General features: G+C 47.9%; 1 pseudogene; it reads right to left on the bottom strand.

Moving 5' to 3' along the window:
• The window catches only part of LOC149367761 (uncharacterized), a 125,397-nt pseudogene that overhangs the window by 70,926 nt on the left and 31,247 nt on the right, over positions 1–23,224 (bottom strand).

Raw genomic sequence — 23,224 nt, 5'->3', positions numbered from 1 at the left:
GTGGTGTGACTCGGCTGGCTCGCTCGGCGGTGGATCATACCTAAAAGGCGACTCGTCCAGTCCAAAATCGTCGAATGAGTCGTCTTATAAAGACTGGCTGGTCTCGGAAAAGCTATCCTCCGCGCTTTCAGTCATGTCGACAGCGCGGCTCAGGGTAGTTGTGATATCTTCGGGGGCTTCACAGCGCGGCGAACCCGCTCGTGACGTCACAGTCAATACCGCACGAAGGCATCTCCCCGGTTTCGGTTTTGCGGTTTCGGTTTCGAGTTTTGCGTTTTTTGCTGTTTAAAAATTATTTTACGGTTGCTTTTGAAAACCTTGTATCGTACACATTACAGGAGGTTCCTAGGAACACAAAACAGCCATTAACTTAAAATGGCTGAAAAATCGCCGGAGTTGCCCTTTAATCGCAAACTCGAACCCATCACCACTCTTCACCTTCCTGCCACATGCACACCGGAATCCTCGGAAGAGGCGGCAATCGCGCTTGTCCTTGCATACACTAATGAACAGTAAAACTGCACTCCTAATTTTGCACGTGAGCGAGTACATGATACCATTTTCCGTATCCTCAGCTCGCCCCCCGTAAACTCGCCTCGCCATGTGGAGCTTATCTGCGTGCCTGCACACTCTGGGAACCCCGGCAACGAAACCGCCGATGACCACGCCCGAGGTCATCTGAACCGGGCGGCGACGGAGTCGGAGTCAGGCTCTTACCGGGAGCGCATGCACTCCTTCAGACAGCTCACCCCGGCATATCGCTTCGAACGCCAGCTGTACCCCCGACCCCACCACACACTTGACAACTACCACTCTTCCCATCCCTTATTTGCTCTCCCGCATCCACCCGGGAGCATACACACCCTCTTCTACCCAGTGCACCCATCCCTAGGCTACTCTTAATCACATTCTCCTTGATTGCCATGCAGACCCCCCCCCCCCCCCCCCCCCCGAGGCCCGGAGCTCCGGACCACTTGGGAGGAATGGGAGATCTGGCAAGGCGGAAGATCGCCACTGACCAACACCGACATCATGGAACTCCATGAACTCATGAACGTTTAGCGCAGTGGGTCGTGCGGGGACTCAGGGACCTACTTGCCCCACATACCATGGTCATTAAAATTATTTCTCTCTCTTCCTTTACCTCGCAGCCGGTATGGAACCTGCGAACTGCTGTTGCAGAAAACAAAATTATTAGATATAAGCCCACCGGCTCAGCGCACTAATCAGCGAAAGATGCTCTGCGTTAGCGGCCGAAAGCTACGAAGTGCCGACCCATACTGATTGTCACAAGCGACTTCCCGATTGGTTTGGTTTATGGTTTATGGGGTTTAACGTCCCAAAGCGACTAAGGCTATGAGAGACGCCGTAGTGGAGGGCTTCGGAAATTTCGACCACCTGGGGTTCTTTAACGTGCACTGACACCGCACAGTACACGGGCCTCTAGAATTTCTCCTCCAAAGAAATTCTAGCCGCCGCGGCCGGGATCGAACCCGCGTCTTTTGGGTCAGCAGCCGAGCACCATAGCCGCTGAGCCACCGCAGCGGCCTTCCCGATTAAACGTCACACAGGCCCGTTTTGGCTTCTTGCGTGCACGTGCGTACTCAACCTTCTTCGCTTGCGGTCTTGGGTTGGGTCGCGCTCCCGGCACACTTCACGAACTTCAGGGCCCTCTTGCATGAAGAAAATGGTCAAGTTCCCAGTGTTGTCTTACTCGCAGTGTAAACCCTCTGTTGGTTTTGAGGAAAGGAAAGTCCCATCACTAGGTCAGTAGACGCCTCAATCGCGCCGGGAGCTGGCACTGGTCTCCACCTAGAAGCTCAGGCAATTATGAGTTTTTCCTTTTCTCAGAACCAACGAAGGGTCCAGGCTGGTTTGGCTTAGAAGAAAAGAAAGGCGAATAAGCGGGTCCCATTGTCAGTGGACACTTCAGTCACGCTTTGACGTACGTGACGGTGGTGCTGACTTAACGCGTTACACGGCTGCCGTTGTATCCCCTAGATTGTTTTTACTAAAGGGCATGAACAGAACTACTGCTGCTAGCGCTGTAAAAAAAATACATAGTACCTTGCCATCGCTTTAGTGATCTAATCCTCGGAAATACTGCAAACTCACATGTGGCTCATTCATCTAGCCCGTACTGATAATGCTGCGATCTCCAAACCAAGTGCTGTTCAGTTTGGAATAACGTGCGTGAAGGCGCGTAACTGAGGCACATCCTGGCTAAGTTCAGCAAGGTCAGCCGCTTGAGGCGCTATGCGCACCTAACGTCACATGCGGCTAAGACACTGTGGGGCAAGAGGGCAAGAGGGACCCACGACCAAATAATCTGGTGGTGCCGACAGTCCCCAGGGGTAGTGCAAACTGTAGGAAGTAGAGAAGCCTGGGAGACCATGCTGCGAAGCGCTGACCCTAGCATACAGCGACGCACCATTCATCTGGCGGAAGAGGACGCAACAAGCCAGGGGCTGTCTGCCAGCCTCTAATCAGCGGGCGCACGACTCCGTCTTCCCAGGCCTACGTGCCGGGGGCGGGGAGGAAGGCGCCCTTTTTCTGATGAAAATAAAAGTGGTTTCAGTCAGTCATTTTCCTTTCACAGCAAAGGCTGCAGTGAGTGGGTACAAGCCACTTAGGGGTCCAGAGGCTGCCTTAACGTGCCGTAACTCTCTCCTGTCGACGGGAGCGGGTGGAAGCCATGGCGCCGCCGTCTGCTACGGCACCGGCCGAGCAGAGCGCACCGTCGGGACCAGAGAGCCGGCTTAGCAGCAGCTGCCGATAGATGGATGTATAGTAATGGCGAAGGCTAGGCCAACGTTATTAGGTAAGGATAGTTGGAGAATTTGCTCCGGGGATGCGGCCCCAGTTCTATCGCCGCTTTAATCTCAGAGACCCGACCGCCACCTATAGGGCTGTGTCAGTACTGCGTCTCTTGTACCATGCCCGTTGGCTGCGCTTAATCACGTGGTCAGTTTGCTGCATACATGGAGGAAGGAGTTTTCCGTCCTTCATGGCTGCATAACTGGTCGACGCTGGCTCGCGCCTCGCATCGTCAGCGCCGGGGGCGGCTCCTTCTACCCGCGCGTCGCTATTGATGTTCACAGATTGGATTTCGTCTACGTATTAAAAAGTTCGCGTGGGCTCTACACCTGGGGTGCTAGAGGGCAGGATGCTCGAAGTTGAGCTTTTTGGTGTAGATCTTGACCGAAACTGAAAGCCCTTCCTTCCGTGGTCTCACATGATGAAATCGAAGAAACATGACCTGCCGCTTGCCCCCTCGTAGTTTGGCTTGATAAAATTTTTCACGGGGGTAATATGCTGCTGGTCAAAGTAGTTTGCAGGTTCGCTTCGTCTTGGCTAAAGTTGCAGTAACGTACAGCACTAAATTTCTTGAAGTGCGGGCCCCTTATTGCTCACATTGAAGCACCGACTGGAGTAGAAAAGCTCGTTATTAGAGTTTCCCTTGGCTTCTTTTAACAGCTTTGTTAAGGAATAAAAGAATGAGTGATTGACATTTCGGATGTAGTTGAAACACGTACTGAATTTCGCAGCCTCTGCCTGGGTGCAAAGTCCTATTTACATCGTAAAATTACCCAGTTAAATACGAAATCTGACTTTTAGAAGATACCAAAAGCGACTTTAAGAAGGATAACGAAACTAAATTGCCTCAGGTTGCAAGCAGATGCGGTTCATAAAGCCCGAACAACGAACTTTTAAGCTTCCACCACGGAACGCAGCATTCCCTCACTACAACAGCTCACTGAAAGTTTGCACAGCTAGGAAGGCACAAGGAGAATAGCAGCCGTTTGCCAACGTGTCTTTAACATGCCCGGCTAAAGGTATGGGTCTAAATGCTACTAAATTGTCTTGTTTTACTAATACAAAACTGATCAAGGCGAAAACTACATTTGTATTCCTTAAATACGTTCCTGTAGGTACGCGAGCCGCCGCCCGCTGCGCTCCTCAGAGAAGCAGACTACTCACCCATCCTAAAATTCGGGTGGATGGATGGATGGATGGATGGATGGATGGATGGATGGATGGATGGATGGATGGATGGATGGATGGATGGATGGATGGATGGATGGATGGATGGATGGATGGATGGATGGATGGATGGATGGATGGATGGGCGGGTGGGCGGGTGGGTGGGTGGGTGGAGGGATGGATGGATGGATGGATGGATGGATGGATGGATGGATGGATGGATGGATGGATGGATGGATGGATGGATGGGTGGGTGGGTGGGTGGGTGGGTGGGTGGGTGGGTGGGTGGGTGGGTGGATGGATGGATGGATGGATGGATGGATGGATGGATGGATGGATGGATGGATGGATGGATGGATGGATGGATGGATGGATGGATGGGCGGGTGGGTGGGTGGGTGGATGGATGGGCGGTTGGTGGGTGGGTGGATGGATGGATGGATGGATGGATGGATGGATGGATGGATGGATGGATGGATGGATGGATGGATGGATGGGAGCGCCCCCTTTGAAACGGGGTGGTGACAATTGCCACCATGCTCAGCTTTTCTTTCTTCATTTTTGTTCAACTGTGTTGTCAATTCTCATTAAGATTCGCCATCTTCTTTACCTACGGTTTCCGATACAATTCTAACCTTATGCCACATCTCTGCTTTTCAGTCACCAATCCTCCAATCGCTTCTTGCTAACTTCCACTGCAGATTTATTTACATGACCATTGTTATCTTTAAACCCTAGGGCCTCAGGAAGAGTGGTAAAGAGACAGCAGCGCGACCGCCTAGGCGGCGATCGCATAACTCCGCGCCGCTCCCTGGTACGGTGTGGCTCTTTTCCAACTGCCCTTATCTAAAAACGTTGGGCTTGGCCCTGAAGCAGCATAGTGCGACTGCAGCATAGCCACAGGCTGAAGGGAGGGGGAGAGGGAACACTTCTATTGCTGCGCATCTTTGCAGCGTTTTTTTGTTGTGTTTATTTGTGTATGTTTCAAGGCTGCCGGCACGCCGCTTTATCGCTTCGTTTGTGACGCGAGACGCACCTATATTTATCTCGATTGATCGCATCGAGGCGGAGCCGAATCTACTTTGTGCCAGAATGTTCTAGTAACTTTCCAAGCTTTACCTCGAATGTTCGCTATCAGCTTTAAAAAAAAGAGCACGGCCGGCAGCGGCAGGGATTCTGTTCGACGAACGCCGAGCGCTCTTGTTGCTACGCCGCCTCCGAGTGATTCAGTTCTTTGCGGGCGCAAGTCAGCCCAAATAAGTTAGTTATATGGGGTTTTATGGCACATAAGCAACTATGGCTATCATGCGCCAAACACAAGGCTAGATGATGTTATGTTAAGTGTATAGAGGTTACTTTATAATAGGTTTAAAACATTGGCTTTCTTTAGAAACTTACAAACAAGTGAAAACTCGACAAGTGTTTGCTCGCCTAAAAGCAATGCGGGATAAAATGGAATGTGTTCATTGTAAAATACCGTAAAAACTTTTTCCCTAAGTTCTTCGAGGTGAGAACAAGAAATTAAAATGTGATTTACTGTGAGCTCCTCACCACACATTTCACACGCAGGTTTGTCTTTTTTTAAGGCAGACAGCTGGGCTAGTTGGTGTTTAGATTGAGAGGACATAGTAGTAGCGCTTAAAAAACAAGGACGACTGGGTAGAGAAAGACAGCACTAGCGCCTGTGCTGTCTTTCTCTACCCTGTCGTCCTTGTTTTTTATGCGCTACTACTATGTCCTGTCTTTTTTTGTTAACAAGAAGTTATGGGTGATGTGTGTGTGACCTATGTGTAACCGACATAAAATTACTTCGATAAAACGCTCTTTACGGCGGCATGATTTCCATTCTTTTAAAATGGGCTTTTTGGTATGCAGCTTGTTGTTTCCTTCATTTTCCCAAGAAGCGTGCCACTTGGCTCTTAGTTTGCTATGTACTAACTTCATGTAATCCCTATGAGGCAAATTCACATGCTTTATTTCCATGGTTCCGGTTTGTGCAGCACACATGTCGGCTCTCTCATTTTCCCTAATGCCAACGTGACTGGGAACCCAGCAGAATTTTATAACATGCTTTTGTGTTGCGACCTTTACTATATTGTGTATGATACTTCCTATCAGTGGCTCCGTGGCATTCTTGGAGTTTAATGCTGTAAGGACGCTCAGTGAATCTGTATAAATGATGTTGTTATTGATGTTTTCCTTTGCTATTTTCTGTACCGCAAAACAAATGGCATAACACTCAGCGGTGAAAACTGTAGCACATGAGCACAGTCGTACTGCATTTTTATTTTTTCCTTGTATTACTGCGCTTCCTACATCAGCATGAGTTATTGACCCATAAGTATAAAATGCAATGTAATTTCTGTATTTTTCTTGTAGTGCTAGATATTCTTGTATTATATGGTCGTGTGGCGTACATGTTTTACTGAGGCGTGTTAGTGTGACGTCACACACTATGGGGAGAGTGTACCACGGTGGTAGCTCTTCGTGTCTTGGGGCAATATTTTTAATTTCGTTTAGCATGTTCAGAGCTTGGCATTTTTCTTCGAAGCGCAAGAGGCTTAATCGCGTGAGGCTTGTTGCTGATGAGTATTCGGGATTGGCATTTCGTCACAATTGGGTAACAGAGATGTTTGAGCTGAGAAAGGATTTTGAGGATGTATGTACAAGTTAGTGCAGTTTTTCGATCTTCTAAGGCAGGTTCATTCGTTTCCACATACAGACTTGCTATTGGTGAAGTTCTGTAAGCACCGGAAGACAACCTTAAATCAAGATTGTGGATAGGATCCAGTCGTTTTATGTAGGATGGTCTTGCTGAGCCATATACTATGGACCCATAGTCTAACTTAGAGCGAACCAGAGAACGATATATATGTAACAGGCATGCCCTATCAGACCCCCAGCGTTTTCTTGACAGTAGTTTCAGTATACTGAGGGCCTGGGAACCTTTTTTCTTTATGCTATTTATATGTGGCAAGAAAGTGAGCTTTTTAACGAAAGTTACTCCTAGAAATTTATGCTCTTGTTTGACAGGTAATGGGGTCTGGTTTAGATATAGTGTGGGGTCGGCCTGTAGGCCTCGTCTCAAAGAGAACAGAACAGCTACTGTTTTCTGAGGAGAAAATCTAAATCCGTTTCTATCTGCCCAGGTAGCCAGTTTATTTATTCTTATTTGTATCTGTCGCTCACAAGTAGGTATGCTGGAAGACGTGCATGCTATTTCGAGGTCATCTTTGTAAACTGAGTACATTATGGATTTTGGGATTACTTTTCCTATGGAGTTCATTTTGATGATGATTAAGGTCGTGCTGAGGATGCACCCCTGGGGTCCCTATTGAAAAATCCGGTATCGCGGCAAACCGGATTTTACCGGAACATATCGGTTTCATACCGGTCCGGTATCACTCTCATACCGGCGAGACCCGTCCGGTTTGATCGCTATACCGGTTCATACCGGTCCGGTATCGATCCCAAACCGGACAGACCGCTCCGGTACGGAGCTCATACCGGACAGTCCATTCCCGGTTCGAAGCTCAAACCGGACAGACCAGTCCGGTACGGAGCTCAAACCGGACAGACTAGTCTGGTACGGAGCTCAAACCGGACATACCTGCCTGTATTCAGAGCGATATGTGCTGCGGTTTTGGTGCTTGGTCTGCAGATTGACTGTTGTACGCCAGCAGATATTTTTAAGGGGAAAGGGGGGGGGGGGGGGGGGGGTAAGCGTGCGCATAAGTGCGATAATCAACACATACACGGTTTTGTTGAAAGGGTTAGTAAAAGAAAATGGCTAAGCGTGGCAAAACATGCAGTTTGTGTATGACAGGCGGGGGCTGCATGAAGGTGAATGGCGCGCAACCGCCATATTGGCTTCCCGTGCAGCACCCTGACAAAGCCAGGGCTGCTGTGTGCGGGTAAACGGCTAGTATACATCCGCCAGCAGTCTTCGTAAGTCCTGCGCAGATTACTCTGGGTTTCACAGTGCAGAACTTCACGACTGGCTGATAAACATGGCGAGCCTCCGGTGACTGCGCCAGAGGCTCCAAAAGGTTTGTTACTGTCGCGTTCATTGCAGCAGCTTTCTTAATGTTCGCTAGCGGCAGTCTGTAGCGACGCATCGGTGAAATAAAATTCTTGGTTTTCGTGCAGGAATTCTTTGCACTTCTTCTTCATCAAGTGATAGTCCATTGATAACGCAACTTGTCCAAGCGCCATCGCGAGCGGCCCCACCCTTCACTCCATCAGGAAGACATACTAATCACAAATCGCCCAGAACATTTCTATCGACGAAGAAAAGGTTAATTCAACGGAGCCGGCAGCTTGGGTGTTCCCTTAAGGGCGACGCTTCGTGCTAGCTGAAAGATACAGCGCTCGAGAGAACAAAATAAAAACAAAAACCACCTGTAGAAACCTTACACGAGTAACCCGTCTCTTCGCAATTTTTTTTTAAAGCTTTTTTTTTTCTCTCATCACTACCTTCTCTGCTTTTCCTGGGTCTGAGAATTCTCAAGGCATGCGCGCTTTCCTTTCCCCCCGCTCTGACGTCAGCCACTTTGACCGCTGACCCCTCCGCATTCCTCCGACACTGAGACGTCTCCTTTCTTCCCTCAACCAGTTCTGCACCCTTCCGTAGTCGTGTAGCCGGACATGTCAGCGTGCGCTGCTGCGTTTTATTGCTGTTGCGTTCGTGAGTGCTGGCTAGGAAATTGCTTGTCATCGTGATACCTAAATCTTTGCGCGTCGTGACCTGCTGTTGAAGCAATAGGTCGCTGCTGCGTGCCCAACTGTAGAGTAAACTATGACAACGGACCAAAAGTGCTTGTGTTTTCGTTCCCAAAAGACTCACGTAGGATTACGTGGGAGCGTGCTGTTCGCCGCGACGACGTCGACATACGGACTGTGCGAGATTCTAAGGTACTGTACGTTGTGTCTGCGCATCGAAGCAATCGTTGAAGTCTAATAATTTATCACGGTGCTAAAATATGGACAAGGTGCGGTTCTAAAATTCATGGGACGCGATGTTTGCCCTAGACTGCTGGTATCTGTAAATATATATTTTTCTCTTATGTACCAGGCAGTGTTCTTGTGTGGTTGAAAGATACAAATTTTCAAGTTCAGGGCGGGCGTTCATGTCATGGTTAAATAAATATGCCTATGAATATCATCGAATTTTGCAGAGAGCATACATACACTAACGAGATATATTCTTGCATCTTGATTCAACGTTTCGACTATATTTAGTGTGCGTAGTGTTTTGGCTAAAGAATGCTCAGTATATTTAGGTAATTGAAGCCATTCTATGCATTTGCGCAATGAATAAAGTAATAATGGCCGTAAGTTGCATGTCACAGTGCTCAATGCATTATGTTGTGTGTCAGTGCCCAATTAAATGATAAGCTGGGGGCATTATGTACTACCAATCATATTTACTTTTCAGCAGGTGCTTTTGACTACTTCATTGGCCAGCACCCTGTAGAGACCCCAGCGCCGGTAGATCGTCGCAAAGAGTTCAATTATTACCTCAGTGAGCTGGTTCAAGACATGCGAAAAAAATAAACATCTTTTGGAGTTTTTGATGCATTATAATACTCACCAAGCTACCAATACTTGGTAAAAGCTGGGAGCAAATAACACAATTGCACATCGACTGCAATACGAGTCGCTGATAATCGCAGATTACCAATTTCTGAGGCTCTGTATATTGCAGCATTTGGCATGTACACTTATGGCCCCAGTTTTTGGGCAGATTTAGTCCAAGTGGGATATATTTGAAGCATTTTATTCCTGCCTTTGTCGTGTGATACAGGGCCCTCCTGTATAATACGGGCCTAGCCTGTAGAATACAGGACTGTCCTGTATGCCGGTATGAATTTTAAACCGGAACCGCATACCGGGTTATTGTACAGGATTTGCGATACCGGATTACCTGAGTATCCTGTACAAAACAGGGGAGTCCTGTATTAAACAGGACTGTCCTGTTTTATACAGGATATTCCGGTAATCCGGTATCGCAAATCCTGTACAATAACCCGGTATGTGGTTCCGGTTTAAAATTCATACCGGATTTTTCAGTAGGGGTACGCCTGTTTCTTGTATAAAAGTGTTCGAGGAGGTTGCGCCTAGGCGGACTCGGAACGTGCGGTTGGTTAGGAAGTCGGTCAAACAGCTCAGCATCCTGCCACGGATACCTAGGTCCGCTAGGTCACGGAAGATACCGAACCTCCACTGGTACCGTAAGCCTTCTCCAGGTCGAAGAAGACCCCGATACAGTGCTGCTTGTGGATGAACGCTTCCCGGACTGTGTTCTCAAAGCGAACAAGGTGATCGGTTGTGGAACATGTCTTTTTAAACCCGCATTGGTGTATATCTAAATGTTGCCGGGACTGAAGTATGAAGGTTAGTCTGATGTTTAGAATGCTTTCGAATGATTTTGCTATACATCTGGTGAGTGCTATTGGCCTGTAACTGGTGGGACTAGTTGGTGGTTTGCCAAGTTTTAGAAAGGGTACTATGATTGCTTCCCTCCATGCTTGGGGGATTTCTCCACTCACCCATATTTTATTGAAAAATTTTAGGAGAGCCTCTATGGCAGTCTCAGAGAGGTGAGCAAGCATGGCATAATGTATATTGTCTGGGCCTGGTGCTGTCTTTTTACCGTATGTTAGTACTGCGTTTAGTTCCCGCATATTAATCAGCTGATTGTAGTCTTCATGTATGCATGTTCTGAAGGGAAGTTTGTTTTTATACTATTGTTTTGTGCTTTTGAAAGGAGTGTGTGTAGTTGGATGAGCTTGAAACTAGAAAAATGCTCACCCAATATGTTGGCCTGCTCTTCTAATGTTGTTTGTGTACCGGGCGTTGTTAGCATTGGAAATGTGAAAGGAGTAAAATTTCCAGTTAATTTCCGCACCTGCTTCCACATTTTTTTTATGTTATTGAGCTGTTTATCGAGGATATGTACAGTTGCCATGATGCCCTTTCTGCGTTGCGTCTGATGTATCGTGCTTTTGCTCTTGCCTTTTTAAAGTTTATGAGATTCTCATGTGTTGGATATCTCCGAAAATTGCCCCAGGCTTTGTTTTTTTTCTTTTTTGCATCTCCACATTCTTTTGTGTGCCAGTATTTGTGATTTTGTTTTACTATTAAAGAGGATTGAGGAATAGCTAAATGTGCGGCAGCTAAGATACAATTTGTGAACTTTTCATTGATCTCATTGATGTCAGTATTTTCTAAAACTATTTTCTCTAATGTGGCTTTTGCACTAAAAAGTTGCCAGTCAGCTAAATGTAGCTTCCAACACCGTAGTTCTGTGGGAACGACTGTTGGCGATGATGAGAGACTTATTACAACAGGGAGACGATCACTTCGATATAGATTGTCTAAAACACTCCAGTTAAAATCGTTAAATACAGACGGTGAACTAAAAGACAAATCTAAAACACTCATTTTCCCCGAGGTTGGGGAGCAGTATGTGGGTTTATTAGAGTTGAGTAAACAGACGTCATTGCATAAAATAAAATCCTCTACGAGATGGCCTCTAGCGTCAGTTTTGTCGCTTCCCCAAAAACATAAGTGTGCATTAAAATCTCCAACTACCAGGTATGGCTCTGGTAGCTGCTCTAAAAGATCCTCTAAGTCATGTAGTGTTAAATTAAAGTGCGGATCGATATATAGTGAGCACACTGTGATGGTTTTATGGGCAACCTGAGTGGCTGCGGCAGATCCGAGTCTTGTTTTTAGTTTAAGCTCTAGAGCCGGAGTACCGTTTTCCACTATGATGGCTACGCCTCCCGACAGCCGGCTCGCCTGTTCCCGATAGCGGCGGAAAACATTGTAATTCTTAAGGAAGTTATATTTTTGGGGACCTAAATTTGTTTCTTGTAGACATAAGGCGACAGGAGCTTGTGCTCCTAGTATGTCTTTTATGTCCCTGTAATTGTTTAAAAGTCCTCTACAGTTCCATTGTATTATGAAAGCCATCTTAATTTTGTGTTTCTATAGGGTGAAAAGGTAGATCAAGTTGTTGATGGCCCCGTGACTCGGGGCCTGTCTTTTTTTGATCGATCCAGAGAGCTCCGCCGACCGTCCGACATGGACGGCGCGGGGCTGCCCGGGGTCGTGTCCATCGCCTCTGCGGAGGCGCTGGACGACCGTGCAGAAGGCACGTTCACGTTCGAGTTTGACCTCGGCCTGTGGAAAGAGGTCTTGAGGAACGCCGACCCGGGGGTCTGCGCAGCCTGACTTGGAGTTGGCAGAGTAGCGTTAGCTGCTCTGCCTTGGGGCGCGGATGGCACCGCCACAGGCTCACTGCGTGTGACCTGGACGAGTGCCGAAGCCTGGTGTGGTGCGCCGCGCCCACGCACCACATCGGCGAAGTTTTGTTTTGTTGTGAAGGAGAATGAGTTCGTGAGTGCAAAACGCCTTCTCGCTTCTTTAAATGAAATGTTTTTCTTTGTCTTTATGGTGATTATCTTTTTTTCTTTTTTCCAGGACAGACACGTCCTAGAGTATGCTGCATGGTCTCCTTCACAGTTTGCGCAGTGCGGGGCTGCGTCACATTGATCAGAATGATCATTCGAGGCGCATTTCGCGCACGTTTTCCGGCCGCGGCAACTTTGGGAGCCGTGACCGAACCTTTGGCGGTTGAAACATCGGCGAGGGTTGGGAATGTATGGTCTTACGTTAACTTTCAGATATCCTACTTCGACTGTGTCGGGCAGTGTGCTGGTGTTGAACGTCAGGATCATATGTTTTGTGTCTATTTCCTTATTATCCTTCCGGATCTTGATTCTGTGAATATCTATCACGTCTTGGTCACTCAGACCTTCGAACGTCTCTTTTTCAGTGATGTGGACAAAGTCATTTTCGGATATAACGCCTCGGACGGTGTTCAGATATCGGTGAGACGTCACGGAGACAGGAATATCCCCAACAGATACAATGTTTACAAGTTTTGAGTGTTGGACGTTGTCACGCAGTTCGAGCAGTAAGTCACCGCTGGCCATTTTAGATACCTTGTAGCCAATGCCCAAGGCTTCTGTCAAACAATTTGACACTAGGAAGGTTTGGTTTGGTTTGGTTTATGGGGTTTAACGTCCCAAAGCGACTGAGGCTATGAGAGACGCCGTAGTGAAGGGCTCCGGAAATTTCGACCACCTGGGGTTCTTTAACGTGCACTGACATCGCACAGTACACGGGCCTCTAGAATTTCTCCTCCAAAGAAATTCCAGCCGCCGCGGCCGGGATCGAACCCGCGTCTTTCGGGACAGCAGCCGAGCACTATAGCCACTGAGCCACCGCGGCGGCGACACTAGGAAGGGGGACAGGATTCTAGCTTGCTTATCTTGTACTTCACTATGGATCACATGGCACTTAGGAAAACTGACTTTTCTTTTTTGACAAAACTCTTCTGCTTCGTTCCGCCCTCTCTTGAGAGAGCGATCTGGTTTGAAAAAAGGGGGAGCCATAAAAATTCTAGTTTTTCGGTCATGGTGCCAGCCACCCACCATGGAGCCCAACAAGGGGACGGGACAGGAACTTGCGAGCAAGTCCTGCCCACGCCAGCTGTACACCTTAACTATAACCTAATATGACTCAACTCAGGGTATGATTGAAACAGCGCAAGGCCGAAGGCCAAAAAAGAGAGCAGAGGAAAGGAGGAAAAGGACAACTCAGCGCTGTGTTGTCCTTTTCCTCCTTTCCTCTGCTCTCTTTTTTGACCTTCGGCCTTGAGCTGTTTCAATCATATCATGTACAACCAACTCGCCCATCAGCTCGTGCTTTCAAACTCAGGGTAGTTCGTCACACACGGTTAACCCTCGCCGCCAGGAAAAAGAGGAAAAAACGAAGAAAAGAGGAGGAGACAGGAGGGTTGTAAGAAAGAGATAGGAAAGCGAAAGATAGAGGGGAGGATAGGAAAAGGCGACTGCCGATTTCCCCCGCTCGGGTCAGGCCGGAGGTGCCGTCTACAGGAAGCTGGGGCCAAAGTGGCGTGTTGCCTCTGCCGAGGGGCCTTAAAGGTCCAAACGCTCGGCATCGGCTCAACCACCAGGATCCCCTTTTCCCCGGACACGGCGATGCCACGCACGGCTAAGCGCGGATGCTCGGGTCCGTGGTGACGCATTGTTCACTATCATCCCCCTGCGGCGATGTCCCTGCGGATGCTCGGGTTAACCCCGTGGTTTCGCCACTCACCAACGTCTGCATGCTGCAGACGCCCCCCTGTGGGGAGTCAGCCCAAATAAAGAGTTTCATTTCGAAGACATTCTCGCCGGTTTCCCCTTCGCCGAACTGCAGTAATCACTACGTGACAATATAAAGTAATTAGAACTACAATTGTAGCTTTAATTTCTTTATACAAATGAAATGCTATGCATCCTGATGAAAATTTTTGGGCGCGAACAAACAAAAGGCAGCGAAGAAACCACAGGACAAGCGCCTTATGCTATACATATGTTGATGCTATGTTGATGCAATGCATCAACAGAAAAATTTATTTTAAAACTTTTTTGATGAAAGAGGTTGATGAAAACATTATGACAAATTTTGTATTTTTTGTAAAACTCTTGTCCCACCCTCTGTTCATGCGCGTGTGATGCACTGACAGCGCGACTTTACAGACCATGTTTCGGTTTCTGGCCACATTACGAAGCGATCTCTTATCGCGAGCTGTCCGCAACGGCGCGTCTGGGAAAACGCATTCATTTACCCCGGCGGTCACAAAATTCCCCTTTTGGGAAGGCTTTTTCGTCCTTGCTCGTCGCTTCTCTGTAACCGTGTGGTAAGATTTGCAAACCACTGCACCGCTGCAGCATTTTTTTTTTTTTGGTTCTGTCGTTTTCTGCGGCGGGCGGCTAGTGCGAAGCCTTTTTCCATCGTTCTATCACGATTCGCGCTATCCATTTGAAGCGTTCAGGGCTTCATTTCAAGGTGAGCTTGCGGCATGTGAATAAACAAGGCCATAACTAAAGGAATAAACAAGCACATAACTAAGAGGAACTCAAGCACATTTGACTGTCAAATGTTGGCGCTCGTTGAAAAGCAACAACCTTCAAAAGACAGGGGCTCGAAAGTGCTCATTCTACAAAAATATCGGTTTTTTAATTCACGCCACAAAACAAAACAAAAAACGCTTGCGTGACGTCAATCAAGGTCACGCACACGTGAGTATGCCACCTGCCCCCGCATCCGGGGACGTTGGGGTGCCTATGAGCCGCCATTTTTGGGGCCAATGGGCGTCTATGGAGCTTTGCTACCAGGGTACATCTACCTTGGCTGGCGTAGCAAGGAGGACAGAGAGGAAAGACGGATAACCACGCCCTGGGGTTAGGCAGGTAGGTCGGGGTGAAAGAAGGAGGAAAGCAGTGCCGTGGCTTGCCGAAGCTCGGGCTGCTCGCTCGTCGCGGGGGCAAGGGAGACGGAGAGGCTAGCGCGGTGCTTAAACGAGGCGAAGAGGACCGCTGGACAAGGCGGTGGAGCGTTTCCCGCAAGAACAGCCGCAACACATGCATGCATGAGGCTTGAGAATGTCGCAGTGAGTCAGCTGTGGAATTGATGCCGCGTTGACGAGGCGCGAAGAGCAGGAGAGCACGACGGATGTTTGCGAAAAATATGCGCCATGGGATGCTCGCAAACTCGCCATGCAATCTCAAGCGGATATTCTCTCTCCCTGTGGGAAGGTCGAAACAGCGCTGATATCCGAGCTGAACGTGCAAGGCCGCACAGCTAGCTGTGGGCGAAGCGAAGTAGCCAAACTTGGGTGAAGGCGAAAATGAAGGCCAACTAGCTATGTATACGTCATGTTGGCTCGTCGCTGATGAGACAGATGAGCTGAGATGATTACACAGATGAGAATACCCCAAGAGGCACAAACTGCACGCCATTAGCAGCATGTATACCCGCTCCGCATTGCCACAGCGCTGTTCGAGCTTTTCTCGAACCATCGCGGAATAAAGCATCTTACTGTAGTAAGTATCTAAAAGCTCAGCTTTTGAATTTTACTCGGAATAAGAACACGTCTAAGTTGGCCTAGTGTCCCTTCCAGTTAAGAACCCAAATTTTAAGTTCGAAATTATGCCGATTCAAAACTGATCGCAGGTTTCCTTTTCTCTTGTGTCTGTAAGCGCAGAGGCACTGCGAATAATGTTGCCTCTTCCTTCTCCGGAAATCTTAAACGTAGTTTTTGAAGATGTCCCGGGCTGATTTTCTGAAACTTCTTGCGCATCCTCCAGGTTAAGCAAAAAAAAACTAAACTGCTCTAGGAAGGCGAAATGATATCAGTTATGTAGCAAAATTATGATCGCAGTCTAATGCAACCACTTCCACTTACTGGTTGTCCAAGGCGCCGCCTCATCGTCCACTTGATCTTCAAGAGGCTGACATCTTCGATGGTGTCGTTCTTGGCTAGGAGCTTGAAGAATGACTTCGCATCCATGGCATCTAAATGGAAGCCTTCGACGCTAAGCGTTTTCACCGTTGTGTTTGCCATTAGCGCCTCGAACACTAAGTTGGCCTTGCGGCGATGATAGCGATTGCGACACACCACGGTTAGCTCGGCTGGAGCCCATGGTTTGGCCAGAGTCTGCCTGAAGCTTCCGCCGTATTTTTGAACGGAAAACGAGGCGTCCACAATTAGCGTGGAGAGGCTGGCGTGGCTGATGAGAGCGCGCATAACCACTCCCGGAAAATCGATAGTGTGCACTGCAAGGGATTTCTGCAAAAAATAGAAATACTTAGAGGCAACAGTTTGCGGCAGTTGCAGTTAACTTGCGAAACAGGCAACGATGTTGGAGAGGAACTGTGATTTGCCCCTCCACGTAGTTAACTGACTCTATGAAAAAGTAAAATAGATTCGTACTTTGTACGTTTACCTATTTAAAGAGTGTGAAACAGTACTTTGAGATATGCAGAATCAAGCAACCGCTGCTCTAAATATTGTCTCCACCGAAGCACCACACATTTCAGGGTGTATGACGATCAACCCACGGCTACACTGCAGTAGCGCTAGCGTATTCGCAAATAATTTACTATCTGTCCTACACTGCAGTTGCAAAAACCTAGGAGGCAAAGCAGAACGCACTCGTTCATCAAAGAACGAAGATTGCAATAGCTGTCCACAGCGTAGTGTCTACTCACTTGGTTGTGTCGACGACCTCGTGCCGCGCTCTTCGGGATATCACTGTCCTGCACAGAGGCGCCCAGTAAAGCAGGGTCAAAACTTTACCTCAGAAATGGACACCGCCATCTGTCAGCAGCCAGTGGCAGGTGGCAATCTTCCCACCGGGCCGCGAACTTAGTATATTACCTATACGAACTTGGTACACAACTTCGGATACAGCGAACCTCAGTATGCCATTTCGGATATAACAACCTTTCGTATGTTAACCTCGGATACAACAAACTTTAGTGTTCACCTCGAATATAACGAACATCAGTAAGCCGCCTCTGATATAATGGACTTGCGTGTGCTCACCCCGGCATACAATGAACTTTGGCGTGTTATTCGGATATAACCAGCTTTCTTGCCTGGACCGAGGATGTAAGGAATTTATTTCGTTGACGTCGGTTATAACGAACCGGAATGTAATACCTCGAAAATAACGAGCTTTAGTGCGTCGCTCTCCGATATAATGAATGTTTTGCTGCTAATTCACTCGAACGATCGGCCGGGGATCGCCTAAGAGTTTCTTTTTTTTTATTGCAAGAGCTCAGCCATAGCCCGCACTCTACATAGAACAGTCCATTCGTCCGAGCCTCAATCGGGGGCATTGAAACATCTCACTGTGCCCGATTATGCGTAATATGTCCATTATTCACAACAGCGCACGAAACACGGACAAAAGGGGGCTAATCGACCACACAAGTGGTCCCCCTTTTGCCCGCGTTTCGTGCGCTGTTGTGAATAATGAATAAGTACCAACTCACCCAATTTCTTTCACTCGTAAATCCCTCACGCACCGAAGCGTCATCGACAGCAGCTGACTAAACAGCCTCAAAAGTCAGTTCTAAACATATGCTGCACAGACGCCGCCCAAGACACCGTGATATTCTTTAGGATGGCCACCCTAAAAAATACGAAGTCGTGTCACAAGCCACATACATGCGCTACACGCTGACATCAGCACACCCTCAAAAGTCAGTTCTAAACATATGCTGCACAGACGCCGCCCAAGACACCGTGATATTCTTTAGGATGGCCACCCTAAAAAATACGAAGTCGTGTCACAAGCCACATACATGCGCTACACGCTGACATCAGCACACCCTCAAAAGTCAGTTCTAAACATATGCTGCACAGACGCCGCCCAAGACACCGTGATATTCTTTAGGATGGCCACCCTAAAAAATACGAAGTCGTGTCACAAGCCACATACATGCGCTACACGGTGACATCAGCACACCCTCAAAAGTCAGTTCTAAACATATGCTGCACAGACGCCGCCCAAGACACCGTGATATTCTTTAGGATGGCCACCCTAAAAAATACGAAGTCGTGTCACAAGCCACATACATGCGCTACACGCTGACATCAGCACACCCTCAAAAGTCAGTTCTAAACATATGCTGCACAGACGCCGCCCAAGACACCGTGATATTCTTTAGGATGGCCACCCTAAAAAATACGAAGTCGTGTCACAAGCCACATACATGCGCTACACGCTGACATCAGCACACCCTCAAAAGTCAGTTCTAAACATATGCTGCACAGACGCCGCCCAAGACACCGTGATATTCTTTAGGATGGCCACCCTAAAAAATACGAAGTCGTGTCACAAGCCACATACATGCGCTACACGCTGACATCAGCACACCCTCAAAAGTCAGTTCTAAACATATGCTGCACAGACGCCGCCCAAGACACCGTGATATTCTTTAGGATGGCCACCCTAAAAAATACGAAGTCGTGTCACAAGCCACATACATGCGCTACACGCTGACATCAGCACACCCTCAAAAGTCAGTTCTAAACATATGCTGCACAGACGCCGCCCAAGACACCGTGATATTCTTTAGGATGGCCACCCTAAAAAATACGAAGTCGTGTCACAAGCCACATACATGCGCTACACGCTGACATCAGCACACCCTCAAAAGTCAGTTCTAAACATATGCTGCACAGACGCCGCCCAAGACACCGTGATATTCTTTAGGATGGCCACCCTAAAAAATACGAAGTCGTGTCACAAGCCACATACATGCGCTACACGCTGACATCAGCACACCCTCAAAAGTCAGTTCTAAACATATGCTGCACAGACGCCGCCCAAGACACCGTGATATTCTTTAGGATGGCCACCCTAAAAAATACGAAGTCGTGTCACAAGCCACATACATGCGCTACACGCTGACATCAGCACACCCTCAAAAGTCAGTTCTAAACATATGCTGCACAGACGCCGCCCAAGACACCGTGATATTCTTTAGGATGGCCACCCTAAAAAATACGAAGTCGTGTCACAAACCACATACATGCGCTACACGCTGACATCAGCACGCAGAACGTGGCGGAACTCCTGGTCATCACAGATCACGCCGGCTACCTGCCTATTTGAGGAGGTGCAACGTTTTTTGGCCAGAAAACATTTGTCCACTGACGCAAAGTAGTAGTCTACTTCGTTCTGCTCGTGTATAAATTACACAAACACGAAAGCCATCAAATACCTCCTTGCGCTGTGAAGCTTGTTACGAAGTATCGAAGTCGAAGCATTACAAAACATCTCCACGTACGTGGCTCCCCGATAACTACATCTTACTCCGGAAAAAAGTGTTGCCATGGCATTCATGGAAAAAAAAAGACCAGATATCCGCTCCTTCATGGTGAGAAGCTGCTACCCTACGTACGGACCCAACGATTCCTCGGCATTGTCATCGACCGAAACCTTCTGTACTCCGTGCGAATAAAGCAGCAGCATAACAAATCTTCCAGTTTATGACAGGAACACGTTGGGGCTGCCGTTGCCGCTCTAGGTTCTCCTTAATGAAGCATATGTTGGCGGTCTTTTGCGCTATAGTTTACCGATTTTGCAGAAAATGTCACCAACAAATATGAGTACGCTGGAGGCAGCGCGAAACACCTTCCTGCGGATCTCTATTGGCCTCTCCAACAGCTCCTCCACTTCGAGAACAGTTGCGGAAGCATAATGTTTACCGCTGGAAGTCATCGTCGCACAGGTAACGATTCTAGCCCATCTACGTCATGTACTTCTAGGGAATAAACATTTATTTCCTGCGCCGAGTCCATATAACCCCCAGCAATTGCGGCCTTGTTCGAGCTGTGCAGCTATTGCATCTTCCTGCGATAAGTCAGCTACGGAATCTACTGGTTCCAGCTTTTTCCCCTTGGACACTCTCACCTCTTGAAATAAAACAGTTCATACCAGGTTTCACTGCGAAGAGCGGCAAGCCGCAAGCTGCGCTGCTACAAGTTGCTCTGAACTACTTAGCTGAGCAGTATTCGCAAGACACCCACACATCTTCACTGACGGCTCAACTTGTCGCGACTCCTCATCATGAATATTTATGTGCCCTCATCAGGCCAAATGCTTTCATGGCGACTACATCGTCGGACTTCCTCCACCATAGCAGATCTGTACGGAATATAAGAAGCTGTCTCCTACATCCTGCGCCATAACCCAGGACGCTGGGTAATCTTCACGGACTAGCAAGGAGCGCCACAAACCTTGTGCAGCCTACTGAAGAGAACTAATCACCAGCCAATTTCTCGTGGCATTGGATACCTACACAACTTGGCTGTTGCTAAAGGCCACTGTATAATTTTTTCAATGGATTCCAGCTCACTGCGGCATCCTGGCCAAAGAGAGAGCAGACGAAGCAGTGCGCAAGGGTCCACAGCACAGTAACTACATGCGTGTCTGCGTCCCAACTCGCCAAACGATAGACCCAGGATGAAAAGAATCGGCTCTGGAACTCGCCAAGTAATCATTACCCCTTTCAACATCGCATCGACCCACTGCTCACATCAAGACTACCACTGGTGCTTCCGCGTCATCAAGAAGCAATTTTTAATCGCCTTTGTATCAAGATTGCGTTTACGATAGTCTACGATACCGTTTCAAGCAAGCAGACAGTATGTACGGTGACAACTGCGGCCCAGTTGAGACTGTCTTTCATATTATTTTCGAATGCCCAGCGTACACCAACCAACGTCCGCATTATGAACAACGCATGCAGTCCGTCACCCAAGTGCCACTCACTGTGGACTCTATAATATGTCCTTTAGGCTGTTGAAGACAGCAGCGACGTGCAATGACATTTTTATTTGTCTGTTTGGACGCTGTTGGTATTTTAGACAGAGCCTAAATTGCCCGAAAGCTTTATCACCCCGCTGTATACGCACAGAACCTGACTTCCGTCTCATCACGAAAAGCTATCATGCACTGAACTATTGCGTTGGAACTATATTAAATGAATATTTTTTCCGGTATTTTTTCTACTTTAAAAATGAATGTGTAGCGTGAGGAACTAGAGACCGCCAAAAACTGTTCTGCTAGCATATCTGCTTGTTCATCAATACTTGTTTGTGTTCCTGGGGCAGTGAGAAAAGTGTCTGTGAAGGCGGAGTAGCTACCATTCAGTTTACGCGTTTGCTCCACATATTTTTCGATGTGGTTGAACTGTTCATACAGTTTTGCCGTGAAGTTTTCTCTGAGCACCTACGGCTATTCCCGGCTGTGGCTCTTGCCTTTTTAAAACCCTATAAATTTCATATGTTGGGTACCTACAGAAAATGCCCCATGCTTTGCTTTGTTTTTTTTTTCGCTTCTTGACATTCTTGTGTATACCTAACTTCATGATTCTGTCGCACCTCTCCTGAGGATTCAATGAATTGACAGCCGTGTGGCAGTGATCATACAAGTCGTGAACATTTAATTCAGTTCCTCTACACCCCGATCATCTGAAAAAAAAATTTCTCCAGACTCGCTTTTTCTCGCAAAAGCGACCAGTCGCTAAATGCAACTTCCAACGGCGAGGTTTTGGTCGGGATAATTGATGGTGAGGATGAAAGGCTCACACTCACAGGCAAAAAATCACTTCCGTACGGGCAAATCTAGACTATCCCACTTAATATTGTTGAATACAGATGGCGAACTAAAAGATAAATCCAAGCAGCTTATTTTTCCAGTGCTTGGAGAGCAATAAGTCCGCTTTCCCGCATTACGTAGGCACACTTTATTCCAGAGAACACAATCTTCTAAAATACGACCTCTGGCGTCCATTTCTTCCCTACACCAAAAAGAGAAGTGTACATTAAATTCCCCTACTACAAGATACGGCTCTGGCAGCTGTTCGAAACGTGCTTCTATATCGTGTAGTGTTACGGATAGATGTGGCTGAAGATATACCGAGAGTAGTGTTATTGTTTTAAAATGAAGTAGGGCGATTGCCACGGCTTCATATTTCGTGTTAGGACCACAATAGCAGCCCCTCCAGACAGCCTAAGCGGCGGTTGCTCTGACACACCGAAAGACTTAATAATTCTTTAAAATATTTTTTGTAGAGGTCCCATGTTGCTCTCTTGCAGACATAGGGCGACCGTAGAAAGCAAGTTCAGAGTGCCTTTTATATCGCTGTATTTTGTTAAATCGACGACAATTCTAGTGGATTAAAAAGTCACGTTAAATTAGTAGGTGTAACTAAAAACACAGGTCGGTTGTTGGATTTTTTCTTTTTCGGTCAACAGAGCTACGCCTCCCCTGAAGCGGTGGCAGATTTGGCGTTGTGTCCATTGCCTCCGTAGAGGTGATAGAGGACCGCAGAGTAGGTACTGCTGAACGAGTTATAAGCCTGTCCCGACTGGGAGAAGCGTTGCGGGCTGTCGACCCAGGCGCCGGCGAGCCGGTTGTCATAGGTGGCTGGACAGCCTTTGCTGCATCTGCCGGGGGCGCGGATGGCCCTGCCACAGGCTAACTGCGTGTGGCCTGGGAAAGAACAGCAGGCCGGTGTGGTTCCCCGCCCCGTCGTACCACATCGGTGAATTTTGTTTGTTTCTGTGAGCAGGAGCTTTCCTCGCGTTTATGGATTATGGTTTATGGGGTTTTAACGTCCCAAAGCGACGCAGGCTACGAGGGACGCCGTAGTGAAAGGATCTGGAAATTTTGACCACCAGGGGTTCTTTAACGTGGACTGAGATCACAAGGTACACGGGCCTTTGCGGGTTTTGATGCGTTTGACGTCAGTCACGTTCTCGTCTTTAAAGCTCTCCAACATTTCTTCTCCTTTCA

This window comes from Amblyomma mixtum, chromosome 1 (genome assembly GCF_055824585.1).
Source record: "Amblyomma mixtum isolate Tamu chromosome 1, ASM5582458v1, whole genome shotgun sequence".
In the NCBI taxonomy this organism is placed as follows: Eukaryota; Metazoa; Arthropoda; class Arachnida; order Ixodida; family Ixodidae; genus Amblyomma; species Amblyomma mixtum.
The sequence above is the reverse complement of the archived record's forward strand: the minus strand, read 5'-3'. Positions and strand labels throughout refer to the sequence as shown.